The sequence below is a fragment of the Poecilia mexicana genome, unplaced genomic scaffold, assembly GCF_051168715.1.
Source record: "Poecilia mexicana isolate PSO_F unplaced genomic scaffold, ASM5116871v1 scaffold_7, whole genome shotgun sequence".
Classification (NCBI taxonomy): domain Eukaryota; kingdom Metazoa; phylum Chordata; class Actinopteri; order Cyprinodontiformes; family Poeciliidae; genus Poecilia; species Poecilia mexicana.
In genome coordinates, this window is record NW_028263376.1 from 16,414,859 (window position 1) to 16,430,690 (window position 15,832).

At 40.1% G+C, this 15,832-nt stretch overlaps 1 protein-coding gene across 1 annotated transcript in view; it reads right to left on the bottom strand.

Moving 5' to 3' along the window:
* Positions 1–15,832, bottom strand: part of plxna2 (plexin A2) — a 216,764-nt gene that overhangs the window by 111,569 nt on the left and 89,363 nt on the right. The gene's annotated exons all lie outside the window — the stretch shown is intronic.

Sequence of the window (15,832 nt, forward strand, 5' to 3'; positions counted from 1 at the left end):
TGAAAAATCCAACAAGTCAATGGAGCCAGGAGTTTATCAATTATGTATGTCCTCAATCGCCTTTTTGGTGAAGGAGAGGAGGATCATATGATAAACAAAAAGGTGAACGTTGTGTGTGCTTTCCGTCACGCACAAACTGAGCTTTGGTACGTATCTAACTGCAGACCTTGTTGCTGAAAAACCCCAGGAACGTTCTTCAATACCTCCCATCAAAAATTAGATTCATAGCAATAGAGACATGGAGAAATGTTGAATGTTCAGCCACTCCTTGCTATCTGTTTCTGCCTTTCACAAGAATAGATATTTACTCAGTATAAGTAACAAAAAAAACTTTGAGACTGGCAAAGAGAAACCATGGTTACTTATTTATGTTTGATTTAACCCTGTTACTTGGAATAAAAGCAAAATGTCATGCAGTGCTCAAGATACTCCACAGTTATCAGTCATAATTTCCTATTTGAGGTAAAGATGCTCAGATAGATTCTGACATTATCACATCAAAGTCCCTGACTTTTTACAGGCCTTCTTCACCTTTATTTTCTACTTATCTCCACATCTATTTTCTTCTCTTTTCTTCTACCCTAAACTATCACTTCCCACTCTTGGGTTCAATCTTTTCTGTGGTTGCTGGTCAAGGTGGCTTCCTTGCTGTCTAATTCAGCCAAGAGCCTAAAAAGGAGGAAATTATATCCATGCTGGCTGACCACTTTGAACCACCAGCTCCATTGTACCACACTTTAACTGGTAGTCATTAAAAAAATGGAAACAAGGAGCTGCAAAGGTACCTTAAGATGTTTCTGGATGTGCAACTGTGCATGCATGCAAAAATCTAAATAAAACAAAGTGTTAGTTAAAAATACGTTTGTTGCGAAAGGCTCCAGGTCAAATAACCCTTTGCAATTTGTGCAAAATTTAACAACAAATTATGTCCCATACTGTTTAGGCTTAAGTTTTGTTTTATTTATGTTTTAATTTATTTCAACAGGTGAGCTTTTAGGGTTGTCCAGGGAAATCTCCTACCGTTATGTAGATTGTGTTAGCCTTTCTACAACTTTTATAACCCAGTGTATCACCACCTGAACAAGGACAACATTATGGTTCTTATTAGTTCTCCTGACAGCTTTATCAAACCTGAATGATAAAATCCTGAGTTCACTTCCTCTGTATATTAATCCCACACTTACAATGACGGATATGTCAAAAAATGTTTTTTTGGTTAAGCAATTTTGACAAACACAAGGGTGAAACTCAAAAAATAAAAGCATCAAAGCATCAAGTATTTATTTAATTTCAGTAACAATCCAAAAAAACAATCCACTATTTTGCACCTTGTTATCTCAGTTAAACTAAATGTAAGTGCCATAATTCTGCACTGCCACTGAACCAATTACATTAGGAACTTTGTGTTTTAATAGACTACATTTCTGCCATATTGATGTCATAAAAGGCTGGATTATTCCACTTAGTTACCATCAGACAGAGCAAATTTTGTCCCAAAGCTAATGGCCTCAGGGTTTAGGTAAAGCACCCACTTCACTGCCTAACATGATATGAAATCAGCAGTTGGTTTGGAAATCCCACTCTTACATTGGTAAAAACTCTAATGTAATGGTTTCAAAACTGTAACCCTTTATTCATTTTATAAGGCATAATCTATGATTTGCTAAAATTGATCCCACTACATTCCCATCTCTGCCAGACATATTGTTGGGGGAAAAACTACCCACAATATTAGTGGACTGACAGTTTTGTCCAGGCCTGGGAAGAGATAGTCTTTCATGCTTCCCAATTAGCATTTTCACTAGTAGAAAATGAAGTCATGTTTACAATTAAAAGATATCACTGACACTGGTCTCTAATTCATTCTTCTTCTATCTTCTCCCCGACTCTCCTCTAACGTCTTGCCCCTCCTGTCTGCTCCAGACTTTACATTTTTTATTTTTCTTGTCCAAACAGGTTCTAGATTGTATTCCTTCTCTAGAATGCTAGTGACTGTTGTAGTCGGGTTGATGCGTCTCTTAACAAGGTGGCACAACCTGCCAACCAAATAGGTGTTTCGCTGTGGAGCTTGAATGTTCTAATCATACATAATTGCTTTCAAGAGACTCCGGGCTCCCAGCAGAAAGCAGAAATGGTTGTTGGATAATTTAAACCTTTGGTCTGGCAATGTTAAACCTGCTAAAAACATGAAAGAATTACATTTGTTTTGGCTCAGAGTTTCACTAACTCAAATTATAAAAGCAAAACAATGAAATAAGGGCATAATTATGGACTAACTCATTTGTGACCATAAGTATATAATGATGCATCTTCCTTATTTTAACACATTTTTACAGCATTGTGATACCAATTACCAAGATAAACATAATAATCAGGATTCCAAATCATCATATTGTTACCAACTTAGTATAGTGGAAATCTCTTTTCTTCATTGCCTGATAATGCCAGATTACAGTCCATTTCTGTTAATTAACATCTAACACCTGTTGCATCTTTTTGTAGAACTCAGTGTCACCTCATTTTAGTAACAAAGAGATGTGCATGGCCTTCCTCATTATACATTTATTTATAACTCTGCTTTACCGACTGCACTAAGTGGTGGTGGCTCTTTGACTGGTTTCCTCGTCAGTCAATCCACTTGTGTCGACCTATTTTTACCCACCCGTCCGGGCCGCTCGTCTGTGCGACAACCTTCATGCTCGTCACCCCACTGTACCTCCTTCGATCCATTCCTGCCCTCGTCTTTGTCCAACTTGTCTGAGTGTCTCTCAGTGGGATCCCAGACTGTCAATGCAGCCAGTAATGAGGTGTATGCTTCAGTCAGCATGTGAGGAGTTAATAAGGAAGCAGCACAGGCCATCACACATCAACAGGCATTGAGTGTGTGTGTCATGTGTGTGTATGGAGAGTGTGTTGGGAGCCTCCCTGGCACACTTAACGGCTGTCTGTCGACCAACGGGAGTATTGATTTGCAGTGGAAAAGCAGACAGAGATGAATTCTGATCCACAGAGGGACTCTGCAGCGCATGTCTGAGTGTGTTTTTTTTTTTTTTTTTTTGGTAAGCATGTGTGCATGTGTGTGTAACAGCATGTGTGTGTGTGCGCAAGTGAGCATGTTTGTTCTCTTTGTTTCAGCCTCTCTTCCAGCATACACCATGTACATACAAATGAAGGGTTTGGATACACCCTGCTGCTCTCAGGGCTGTTGCTTGTGGGTACACATGTGTGTCTGTGTGATGAATATTAGTCTGTGAGGAGCAAGACGGAGAGACGGATAAGGAAGGAGGTATCGATAACTAGGCTCAGGTGGTGAGGAACACATCATCTAATCTAAAACTATGCGTGTGTGTGTGTGTGTCTATGATTGTTTATGATTTATGTGTTCTGCGCACGCTACTTGGGGAATATGCAAACTCCGGCTCAGCGGGGCTTCAGCACTGAGATATTAATGGGATTCTGAGGTGCTGGTGAGGCTCTTCAAAGACCTCATCAGACCTTTTAATAACGTTCATGATTGATTCCAATTTGAGCCTTTGGTTGAGAATCAGAAACACAAAGATTGATGGAAAACTTTTACAATGAAGAAAATATTATTAGATTTGGCTCTAAATAAATTCCATGGAGTTAGAGGAAGAAAGCAAACTGCGAGTGATCTTGGTTGGTGTGTCTGAAAGTGCCTGGGTGTCTTTGTTTGGCAGTAGAGGGAAAAAAATCAACATAATGAGCCCAAACTGCCTTTGTGTCTCACTCTCTTCGTCTCTCTCTCTCTCCACCCTCTGTCTTTTTCTCTCTCTCATCGCACAATTTTCAGACAGCTGCCTCTGTGCAGCCAAATTAACTGCTCCCCAGTTGCTTTTGGAAAGTGGGAATTTAATAAACATTTTGCCTGCGAGGTACATGGTGCTTGTGGTTCCAGAACTTTAGTTTTAATTGCCTTGAGTGATAAACTGCAGGTTTCAGACCCCTCACTCGACATGCTTTAGCCCTTTGCTGTGTTGCTATATCTGGAAGCTCTGTTATCCTTATGGTTCCAAATATCAGAACTAAAGGTCGTCAACATGGTTATTATTTCAAAGAAGAAAGAAAAATACTCTACATTTCTGGTTTTGGCTACCCTGTTGCTTTTCTGATGTTTTTACTCAAATATTGATTTAAAGTGTTATTTATTTTACATACGAGAACATAAAGGAAATATTGCTAAACATACAAGATGTCAATTATACAAAAAATTAAATTAAATAAACAGTGACTTACAAACAATAAAACTAGGATGTACAGAACTGACTAAGGCCCTATCAAAATGATATTTTGTCCAAATCAGTCCACATGCAAACTGCAGTTTCAAAATGCTTTCTAGAGTGAGTTTATTTTAAGGGAAGAAAAAATGTTTTCATTACATCCATGTGAACATAAAGACTTTCTGAAAACTATTAAATATCTCAAATGCATGTAGCATTTTGGTTGATTTCTAATTTCACTTTATTATATTCTTTATGCCTACAGGTGATCTTCATCTCACTAAGATCACACATAAACACAAATATCTAAGCAGAAAATAACTATAGGAATGCCTACAGACATACGAAGATAATCATTTATAGTAACACATATATTATTAAGTGATGTACATGCTTTTCGAAAAGTACACCAAAAAGTACACCAAAGAAATGCATAAGATCTAAGATACACACATTATTAAATTGAATCTGCAATGAGATTTTTGGATTTTAAAGCACACTGTTATTTCTTCTGGGCACCAGGAGTTTTAAAAGGGTACCTGGCCTAATTTAATATCAAATACACTCCCATAGACAAACAAGTACACATATTCAATCCACACTTGCACAAACTAGGCGATGCAATAATCCATCACTAAGGTGGAGGCTGACAGTTTTGTCAAATTGAGCCGCAGGGAATCGAAGAACGGCATTGTGGAATTGAGTTCTCCCATCGGACGCTGCTCTGACAGCAGAGAAGAAAGGAGAAGAAGACAGGAGAAAGGGGTGGAGAAGGGTGGGGAAGGGTGGGGAAAACTGGGGAGTGTGTTGCACAACTCCAACGCACGGAGGGAGGGAAGGGTTGAGCTGCCCTGGGTGCCCCATCAAAAGCAGAAGTCTTCCTGCTGTGTCCTGTAAACCTGGCCTTGCGAAGGACAGACGAAAAACATATTGCGGCCCTGGCAGCATGACCATTATCAGTCAGTAAAACACACACTCACGCACACTGTTGCAAACAGCTAGGCACAAAAGGTTACCCGAGTCTCTGCCAAAGACAGCATATGAACTCAAGGTCTGGCTAAAAGGCAACCAGTGACAAACTCATTCACATGTGGCGCGCACACGCACACACACACACACACACACACACGCCCACACACACACACACGCACACGCACGCACGGAGACACACACATTTTCAGCCGTTCAGAGGGCAGCTGGTGGCGTCATAAATAAGCTGTCAGTGCATCTCAAACAAGAAGACAAGCAGTGTGGGACCTTTTCTCTAAACACCTGGACCAGAGCTGATGACTGAGACCGCTGCAACCCAACTGTTTTCGCTGAACCTAAAAACGGTCTACAACACACTTCACACACTCACTGGACTCCACTGTCAACACTTGGAGAGAAAGGAACTAATATACATGAAGTGGGACAATGAAAGCAAGAGAGAGAGCAAGAGAGACTTTCAGACACAGCCTCCCCAATTATCGACCAAACATTGCTGCTGCTTTACTCTTTGCCTGGCTCCTGACGAGCCCTGTCGCGGTTCCTTCAACTGGCACTCGTGTTTCTCCCTGACACTCTCTAGGCTTTAATTAGGCTTGTAAATAATTATTGCAATTAAAGCTAACAATTAGGAGGACTGAAGCACTGCCATTAGTCTCACAGTAAATGTCATGAGCATTCGGCATAGGCGCTGGGAGGAAGCAGACAAATCCTGGGCAGACAGTGAGAGTGAAAAGAGACAGAATGAGGTGCAGTGGGGAGGTGGGGACGGGGGACTGTATGAAGGCAGCTGACGTAGTCTCAGCACTTAATTATAGAGCTGATTATTCTGGTAGGATGCCTCCTGGACCATTCCTTTTGGCTCGCATTTACAAAGTATACATGCACAAAATTCTGCACTGAATATCTACAAAGCCATTTCAAACCTCAGTCCAACGCAGAACCACCAGCATCCAGTTACAAGTGAAATCTGAGACGATGACATTCAATTATTATTGATCCCTCCGACATTTTCAGTTTTCAAACATTGTTAAAGATAATTTATTTTATCAGTGATTCGATACACTCAGAGGGACACATTGTGTATTTGAGGTTCGTTCTGATGATGATGACTAACGTGTTAAAAAAAAAAAAAACAGCGCACAGACAATTAGAACATAACAGAAGAGCTGTAAAAATAGTCCTAATAGCAGCATGTTGCACAACAGTCAAGGTGATTTAACAGCTGGACAGATAGCCATCATCAACTTCCACACATGTTTGCTTAGAAAATAGCTAATAAAGCAAATTTTCACTGTCGCATTCAGACAATTGTGAAGCAAATCCCAAACATGGTTTGAGGGAGATTCGTAGGACTCAACGGTCCAAAGTCCTGATATTAGATGAAAGTGGATTTCACTTTATAATTAGAAATCAATGTCAGAGTCTGGAGGAACAGTGGAAAGGCAGGAAAATGCATGTAGCTTGAAGTTCACACAGGCAGTGATGATTTGAGGAGCCATGTAAATCTGCTGGTTTGGGTAAAAGTTGAAAGTTGGAGCAGTCACCTAACAGGAATGTTTTGACATTTGTTAATTTCAAATTCCAACATGACTCAACATCTGCTGCTCACACTGCCAGAAACATCAGTAACTCCTTTAATGACAATGGCATGTCTGTGCTTGATATAGACCATTAAACTGACCTATTCTGACCTCACTGACAAGCTCTAAAGTACTGTCAAGACGAAGAACAAAGCCATTTCAAACAAAGAAAAAAAGTTGGAGCCCTTCAATCTGGGTCTTCTTGCCGCCTAACAATAACCTCCATGACCCACAGCATTGATTAAGTCATAACCAAGTATTGATATTGTACATATTTTTCAGTAGATTGATTTTTTTTGTATGAAAATCCTGTGTGTGATTAATCTATTTAAAAAGAATTAAACTGATTGATTGCATTTTCAATTACTGAGCCATAACTGTTTTTGTATGAGCAACAGTAAACCTACCAGTTGCCAGATCTCTCAGACAGGAAGGGAATCGGACTTTCCCAGAATCGGGTATCTATATTATGCTCTATTACGCCACAAGGACTGTGAAAGTTAACTGCACAGTCAGTGGGTTTAAGCTTATCACCGAGTGTCACAAAGTGAAATATAAACCTGCAACGCTGAGCTTGAAATTCATTTATTTGCAGCGAGTTTGTCCCATAGATTAGGTCAAGCTACAGATGACTCGAATTACATCCAGATGCTCTGCTAACATGACATGATGATGTAGCCTCTGAGGCTAATGTGAGCACTATGCAATACTCTGTGCTGACCTCCACAGATATAGCAAGAGCCATGTTGGTAGGATGTGAGAAGGAAGAAAGGAGGGACAAATGGGATGTACAAAGAGGGTCAGGCTGGGACACTGGTGTGCACAGGCTTCTTTTAATTAACAGCTTGATGGGGGCTGACAGGACGTGTGCTGCTATCAAATAATGAGGTTAGGGTTGGTCAATAGTTTCAGGGCAAAAAAACCTGATTAACACTAATCCTAGCATAAGTCAATTAACAATGCCAGTTCAGGGATTCATGCAAATGAGGTGCTTTTGTGAGGTGGGCTTGCAAAGAAGGGTGCACATGGAGCTCGACATTCAGACACGTAAAACATCAATAGGACATAGCTAAAATGGTGAAGGGACACTTATTAGTGAGCATAAGAAAGCAACAGAAGAGCAGTGAAGCGTAGCTCGTTTCAGGGGTATTTAACCAGATCTGCATAGTAACACCTTATGTCTGTTTGAAAAGACTTGGTTAAACCTTGAATTATCCATAACCTCTGACCTCTCTCTGATCAGGCGTATGCAAAAAAGAAAAAAAAAACAAAAAACATGGAGCACATGTTCCAATAAACATGCAAACATTATACTGGTCTCTTTAGGTTGGAAAAATCCACATATTGAGATTAGAAATTAAGAAAATGTATACCTTTATATTATTAACTTTTTTGCTCAGTTCTGGTTTTAGACCAGAAACATTTGTAAGTGTGTATCCTTGTTTTAGGTGCAGACAGTAAATGTTGTAAAAATCATCAACAATATGAGTATGGTCCATTTCAGAAAGTGTTTGAGGATTTTGACAAAAATAATTTATCAATCAGAGCTTCAGATTAATGGAATCTAACAAGCGGCAGATGGGCAATGCAAGTTGTTTTTTTTTTATAATGAGAAGCTGAACGGCTTCATCAATAAGCCTGACCGTGTGTACTGACGGGGGATTTACCCTAACGTGACCACTCGTGAATAGCAACAGCGAGGCTGCCTGAGAATCAGCAAAGAATCTGAGCGTGAAGTTTCATGTTTCAGCTGCAGATTTGTTTCTCAGCTGAAAAGCAACCAGTGAGGAAGCAGTCATGCGAATGATTTGCTGGCCTCACCTTATAAACAGCCTCTAAACTGACCCTGCTGTTGTGCTTGCATCTCAGGTAGAACTCAAACGGCAATCTATCAAGACCGATGTCGTCTGCTTGACTGATGGCGAGCTGTCCCAAAGATGTTGTACTTCCACGTCGAGTCGCCGTGTGACTGGGGAACGGACACAGATGTGTGGTCCATGTGTTGCCATATGGCTTCACAGTTTTCCAGAGCACGACAGAAAACATTTGCTTGGTCCACTTCGTTCACATAAACAGTGGTTGAAGCCAAAGTATTGGACTACACTCTGGGTCACGACACACCAGATGGAAGCTCTAGATATAAAAGTTTCACTGTATAAAAAACATTTCACATCAGCTTAGTCATTTTTAGGAGTAATTTGTTTTAGTCAAAGTGAAAACGCCTATATTTTTAACCGGGCGAAAAAAAAATCCCAAAATCTTTAACAGGAATACTTTAAATGAATATTCAAATTTGATCTTTTGATTTGAAACATCTATAAACACCTGCTTAAAGTATTTTTATAGTTTGTTTTTCTTTATTGACTTTACTTTCCAAAAATATGGCATTATTTGTTGAAGTGGCACAATCTTACAGCTTAACGGCCCTTGCACAGAAATTTAAACAAAAATGTATAACATGATCTAAATGCTTCAACTTGAAACACCACAAAGGCATTCTTACTATTATGATAATGTTGTCATTGATGGTTTTTGACAGATAAATTCTCTTTTCTCTTGTCACATTAATAGCAACTTAATTTGTCTCAGTTTGGATGCAAAAAGGAGAAACTGAAAAATTCCAAGGAGGGGACTCTTTGGGAAAAACAGGTTCCAAGAACACATCATAGAAAGACTTAAGGGCTTGGAAAAAAAACAAACAACTCATGCACAGAATTTAAATTTCACAGCTGAGCAACTGGAATAAATTGGTGGAGCTGAAAATATGAGGGTTTCTTTTCTGTAATGTTGCCGTTTTTTTACATGAAAGTAACAGATGAAGGCAGGATGGGACACAAACACTGGAAGCTGACAGGATTTAATGTTTTCTAAAGAGCCATGGGTGTACTGAAGAGTGACAGCAGCACATGGGCGAATGCTGCATGAAAAACAAGCCGGTTTTCTTGGCTGGCTCGGTATCCCTCCATTGGTCAGGAATTTCACACTCATCCTTATAAAGAGCCTGCAATTAGAGTGCTTCTTTTTCACTGGGAACTCCATTAAATCTACAAAGGTCTATTACGTACGCTTGTGCACTAAAACTATAAAAATTAACAAAACCGTTCAAGACCACTACAAAGTCAACACCTGTATCCCTTCGCTACATTTAAAGAAAGTAATACACTGTGTATGTGAGAGATTTCCTGTTAAAAAAGCTTTTTAAACCGCGGTTCTGAGCCGTCAGTGGTAGGACTATGCCACAGGTTCCACTTCAAAGCCCTTTCACATGTTAAATCTTGATTGTTTCCCATGAATAATACATTACAGCCTGGTCTTTGTGTACTGGCTTCTGACCACAACTGAAATAATGCTGCTGCTAATTCTCAACATGATGTGTGCCCACCCTTACTATCAGGGCCAAATCAATGCACAACGGATAAGAGACTCGTTACAGAATGAGTTTAACCCATTCATTTCAGTGCTGCATAAATAAAAGAATAACAATAGTCTATGTACAGTGTTCAAGACCTTAACTGAACTCCACTGTGTTTCATGTCCCTCGGTTGACCTAATCCTCCAAAAACCTTCACAGAGCACAAAAAAATAAAATAAAATGCTAATTCAGATCCAGTTTTAATAAAGCAGCTGAGGTTGTTTGTGTTTTTGGGCAGAGAAAAAGAGAAAAACATGAAACAGTAAAAGAGGTGGGGTGGGTAAAAACCAAGACCACTCCAAACCCTAACACGGATCTAATGCTGGCAAAAGCAACAATAAATAAGCTCTGCTGCAGCTGCCATTCAAACATGAACGCTTTGTCCACCTGTTTGATTAGACCGCCAGCTGGAACTGTTATTGCTATAGCATACTGTATCACAGTCAGCACAGCATATCTGGCTTCATATTCATCCTACCAGCAGATAGAAAAAAAAATCCCCCTGTGCTTTACAATCAAATACTTGCAGATCATGTGAACTACACAGCCATGTGCTTTGCTCCACCGGTGGATGATGTGGTGTTCGGCTTGAAAACAACAGCTTTTGATGCAATATTAAATGTTGTGAGGTGGATTTGGGAATGTAAGACATTTCAGAGGGCATTTCATATGACTTGGAGGAAAAGAAAGCAAGGATTGGAGGATGTGTCCAGGAGGCAGCTCAGCTGAATCCACCGCAACAGCGATGACCTTTTCTGTTCATCACTGGGTTTGCCAGTGGCGTTGCAACCAAGTCAAGTACCAAAACTGTGGGAATATATTCTTGGCTGTAGTAGCAGTAGCCAACATAATCCTACTACATGAGCCACTTGTCATGTGTAGAAGTCCATCAAGTTTATCAGAAAAGTGACAAGAATGTGCATAGAAAATTGGGATCCTGTTGACTTTTTACAAAACCTGCATACAAGCGATGCAACAGATTTTGAAAGAAATGTCTCCTTTTCACTGAAAGGTGACCAACAGACCATTTACAGGACTCTATATAAGCAGTGAAGCTGACAAAGCAAAAACGTTTTCAGTCCTCCTTTTAGAAAATTCCAAATAAAACCAGAAGCATCTGGTAGCTAATTTGAAATTAACAATTTGAGGAAACATGTCACCAAAAATCTTGATCTTTCAGGATCAAGATCAGGAATTAATGGATGCCTACCAATAAAAACAAGACACTATTTGTCAAAATGTATTTTTCTCCGTCTTGGCTCTTTAAAGGGAAAATCTCCTGCTCAGCCACTTATTTACAGCACTTGTGTAAGGACTTGATCATGACCTGCAAACGAGCTCATGTAAGTTAAACACCTTTCACCTTCAGCGTGTGCATCTTTATAAGCAGAGTTATCCGTATCCTCATACCACTTTCTTGGTATTTGCTGTAAAATGTTTGCAACTAATCCCACTGCGTCTGAAATTTAGCTGAATCTGAAATATTATTAATATGTCAGTGGAGATCCAATCGCCCTGGATCAATGTTAAAAAATACATGTGCCAAAAAGAGAGAACAACCAGAGTTTAAATCCTATTAAATACACTGCGTATCAAAATCTCCTCCCAGCACAACCACAAACTTCCATTTCATCTGTTTTTTGATAAAGTAGATCACATTTGGTTTTTAGAGTAGAAGAAACGTCATGAAAATCAAGAAGCAAACCAAACAAGTTGCTTCACAAAAGAAACAAGAAAAACCTTGCCTCTCCAAAGCAAGATTGTTTCCCTCTGAAATTAGTCACAAGCCAAGTAGGTGACAGATCAAACGTGTGAAAGGCCACACTTCTCACATTTCTATTAGCAGAGCATATGCTTGAAAACCATGGCACATTTCGCTTTCACAATTATGCACGACTTTGGTATAAAATTCCAATAAAATATTTGAAATAGTTTGCTGCGTGTAAAAAACAAAGTTTAAGTAGTCACAATATTTCCCCTGCGGTGTCACAGGAAATGTGCACCTGTAGTCCTCAGCATAAATTTTGGGAAGAAAATCCTCTTTACTAAGACGTGTCAAAACTGTGAGTGATGATCCAGCCCCTTACAGCAGGACAAGCCCCACAAACACAACACTGATGCTGCTGATGGAGAAGAGGAAACAAGTCCGCCAGGTCTTTTCATCAGTTCCACTGCGCTGCCCTCGCATCGCGCCATTCTCAGGCTGTCATTAATATTACTGCTGGCATTGTCGTTACATCTACTAAGCAAAGCACCGTTTAACATGACAGCAGGATGGGGTGAGTAGAAAACAGGAAGAATAGCATCCATTATTTGAATATAAGGAAGTAACAAATGAGAACCAGATAAAAGAAGGATGCCTGTTGAGTCTAATCTGCATGTGCTATGTTAATGAGCAATACAAACACATTTTTGAGGAATTACCCCAAAAGCATCAGGTAAACACCATTTGAATACTGAATGGAGGACAGATGCTTGAATGTATGTGTTGCCTAAAAAGGCCAATTTTTCTTCCATGCCTGTCTGGTGGAGCTGGTGAACTCTTGGCTGCAGCACCTATATGCAAATAAACAAAGTATTTTGCGTTTGTGCTTTGACTGCTTGTTTGTATATTTAAAATCACAAAGATTCTGAACCTGGCAGGTGTGAGGGCAGAAGCGAGAACGAGCCCAGGTTCACCAGTGTGGCCTTGCTTTGCAAATATTACGCTCACTTCCTCGATTTCCGTTTCTCTCCTCCAGCCTCATGTCCCCCTCTCTTCTGTTCGCTCCCTTTCCCACTGTGCCAAACACAGAGGGCTTCTTTGTTATTCCAAGTCGGAAACGCAACTGGAGCCAAATCTGCCTCGGTTCCTGTTTGATATCATCCCTCCTTTGTTCTCCGCCGTCTCCCAACGCCATGTGCTTGGCCTCAGCCTGCATCAGTCAGACTCACGGGAACAAACGGACCTTAGACAAGATATATCCCGTGATAACTCTGGATGTGTGATTGGGGGTGACATTTAAGGCCATGTTGAGATAAAGGTCAAATAGATGTCTCCCACTGAGTGCAGCAGGGCTTGTTTAAGGTATCTGCTGTGTAATGTACGGCGGATAGCATCGCAGATCTTTAATGCATGTCCTTAGATTTCAGTTGTTCAGATCAAGCAGAGAGAGAGCAGTATCAAATCTGAAAAAAAAAAAAAAAAAACTGTTGCTGCAGAGTCAAAGAATCCCATAGTAAAACAGAAAAAGCAGAACTGAATCCCAATTCAGCCAATCTGTCAGGTGTGACTATCGAACTGTATCGTTAAACATTCAAGGCAACATCTCCAAGGCAGCTGAACATGTGTGTGTGTGAGTGTGTGTGTGAGTGCGTCTGCTTCGATCCTCCCTAACCCCTGCAGAGAGAGACAGAAGAGTCTACAAGCTGAATACTAATAACATCCACAGACATAAATTCTCATTCAGATGACTACCAGTTATGAGCTCAACATCAAAAGTGTGTTTCATCTGTGAAATAAGTGGGAATAAAGGATTTAGTAAACATGGGGAAAGTCATTTCAGACTCCACACAAACTCTTCTCAACTTGTGCAATCTGTCCAATTCTGTGTTCTCAATATTCTGACTGTGCCCGGTATTTATTTATTGAAACTGACTCTTAGTGATCTGAAAAGACGTAATTAAATTCAACTTGTCAAATTAAATATTTTGTTGCATAAATTCTGATGAAATGAGAGACCAGATACTTTAAATATTAATTTTTCCCAGAATAATTGAAGGGATTTTTGATTCAAGTACTAAATTCCTGCTGGGTCAAATGATACGTTTATGTGACTGTTTCATTGTTTATAAGTGCATGGCTAAAATATACAGAGCAACTTATAAATTACTGAGTGAAAGGAAGCAAACTGCATAAAAGGTGCGTCAATAAACATAATAAAATATGCAATATATTCTATCGATTCAATTAAAGCAGAGTGACACATATGCATTTTTTATGTTAATTGTAATGCATATGGCTTTTTAGTCAATAAAACTCAAAATTCAGTTTCTTAGGACAAATGCAACATAAGATGACTACATTTTTAGATATTACTTTTAATACACAAATATTATTTTATGGTTACAAAATACAGACCTTACAAAGACTGCAGACCTTACACCTATCCAACAGCCACTGACATCTTCCAGAATGTGGGTCAGCTGCTCAAGAGCTGGCCTACAGCTGTGTCTAAGAGTACAACTTATGGAAAGTTGAGTGGAAGGAAAAATTGTGGTATTAGAATTGTGAAGTAAAGCCCATTCTAGCCCATAAATAAATAAGTAAATAAATGTGGATTTCACTGCTTCAACAATCCCTGCACACATGTATCTACAACATTGGTTATAACTGTTACATTCCAAGCTGTCCATTGATCCTAAGTGGGGTAACCTGTGCCGTCCGCTTCCATTGTTCCGTTGTCTTTTTATCACATCCAAGAAACTTTAGAGCACTTTATGCATCCCTCTGCTGACCAGTTTCATGAAGATGCTCATTTATTTTTCCAGCAGGACTTCACACCTGCACATTCTGCCAGGAGGATCTGATATAATGACCGTAGCATCACTGTGCTTGATTGGCCGGCAAACTAGCTGACCTAAACACCATGGAGAATTTGTGGAGTATTTTCAGATGCAAGATGAGAGGCACAAATAAACCTGATGAGTTGAAGGCTGGATCAAAAGCAACCTGGGCTTTTTGGTTTTATACCTCAATGGTGTCACAGGCTGATTTTCTCAGCGATGAAATTCATGAAAAAAGCAACTTCATTCAAGTACTGAATACCCCACATTCCTCAGGAAGATTTACAAATCTATTTCCTACTGTATGTTCTAAGAAACTGAATTTTGGAGTTCCATTAACTGTAGGCCACAATGATCAAGATGAACAAAAATAAACGTATCAAGCATATCTCAATATGTGTAATGAATGGATCTGCTTTTCACTTTTTTAAATGAAAATAATATTTTTAAACTTGCCACCGAAAGTCTTTGTCAAACTGAAGACAAAACATAAAGGAAATAAAAACTCCTGCTCTGTATAAGTTCACACCTGTGCGCGGTGGCCAGGCAGTTGTTGACCGTGTTCAAAGACCAGATAAGGAGAGAGGATGGTAATTCATCAGTTGACACCGTCGGCCTCGCACGTCGCCCGTCTCCGGGGCGGCAGCGCCACCGAGGCCCCTGCAGCTGCTTCTGTTCTCTGCGGCCTTCTCACTTCTCCTCCTCTTGTCATGTCTTTTCTCTGCAAATATCTCCTTTTCCGCTTTTATCGCCCGACCTCCGCGCCGTCCTTGCGTCGCCCCCCTCCCACCGGTGTCTGGCCCCTTCCTTTCTACCTGTGGCGCGCGTCGCGTCGGCTGTACTGATGGCTATCGGTCGCTTCCTTTCTCGCCCTTCGATGCTGTGTCACTTCATCAGGAACAAGAAAGGATGACCTTGCACTCTCTGTTCCTCCCTTTACTCTAAGTCATGCACTCCCCCAGCTGTCCGTCTTTTTCTCATTACTCTCTCTCTCACCACAGTCAGCCAGAGGAAGGAGTCCTTCATCTCCCTTATTCTCATTCTTACTTTTCGTGTCTCTTTATTTC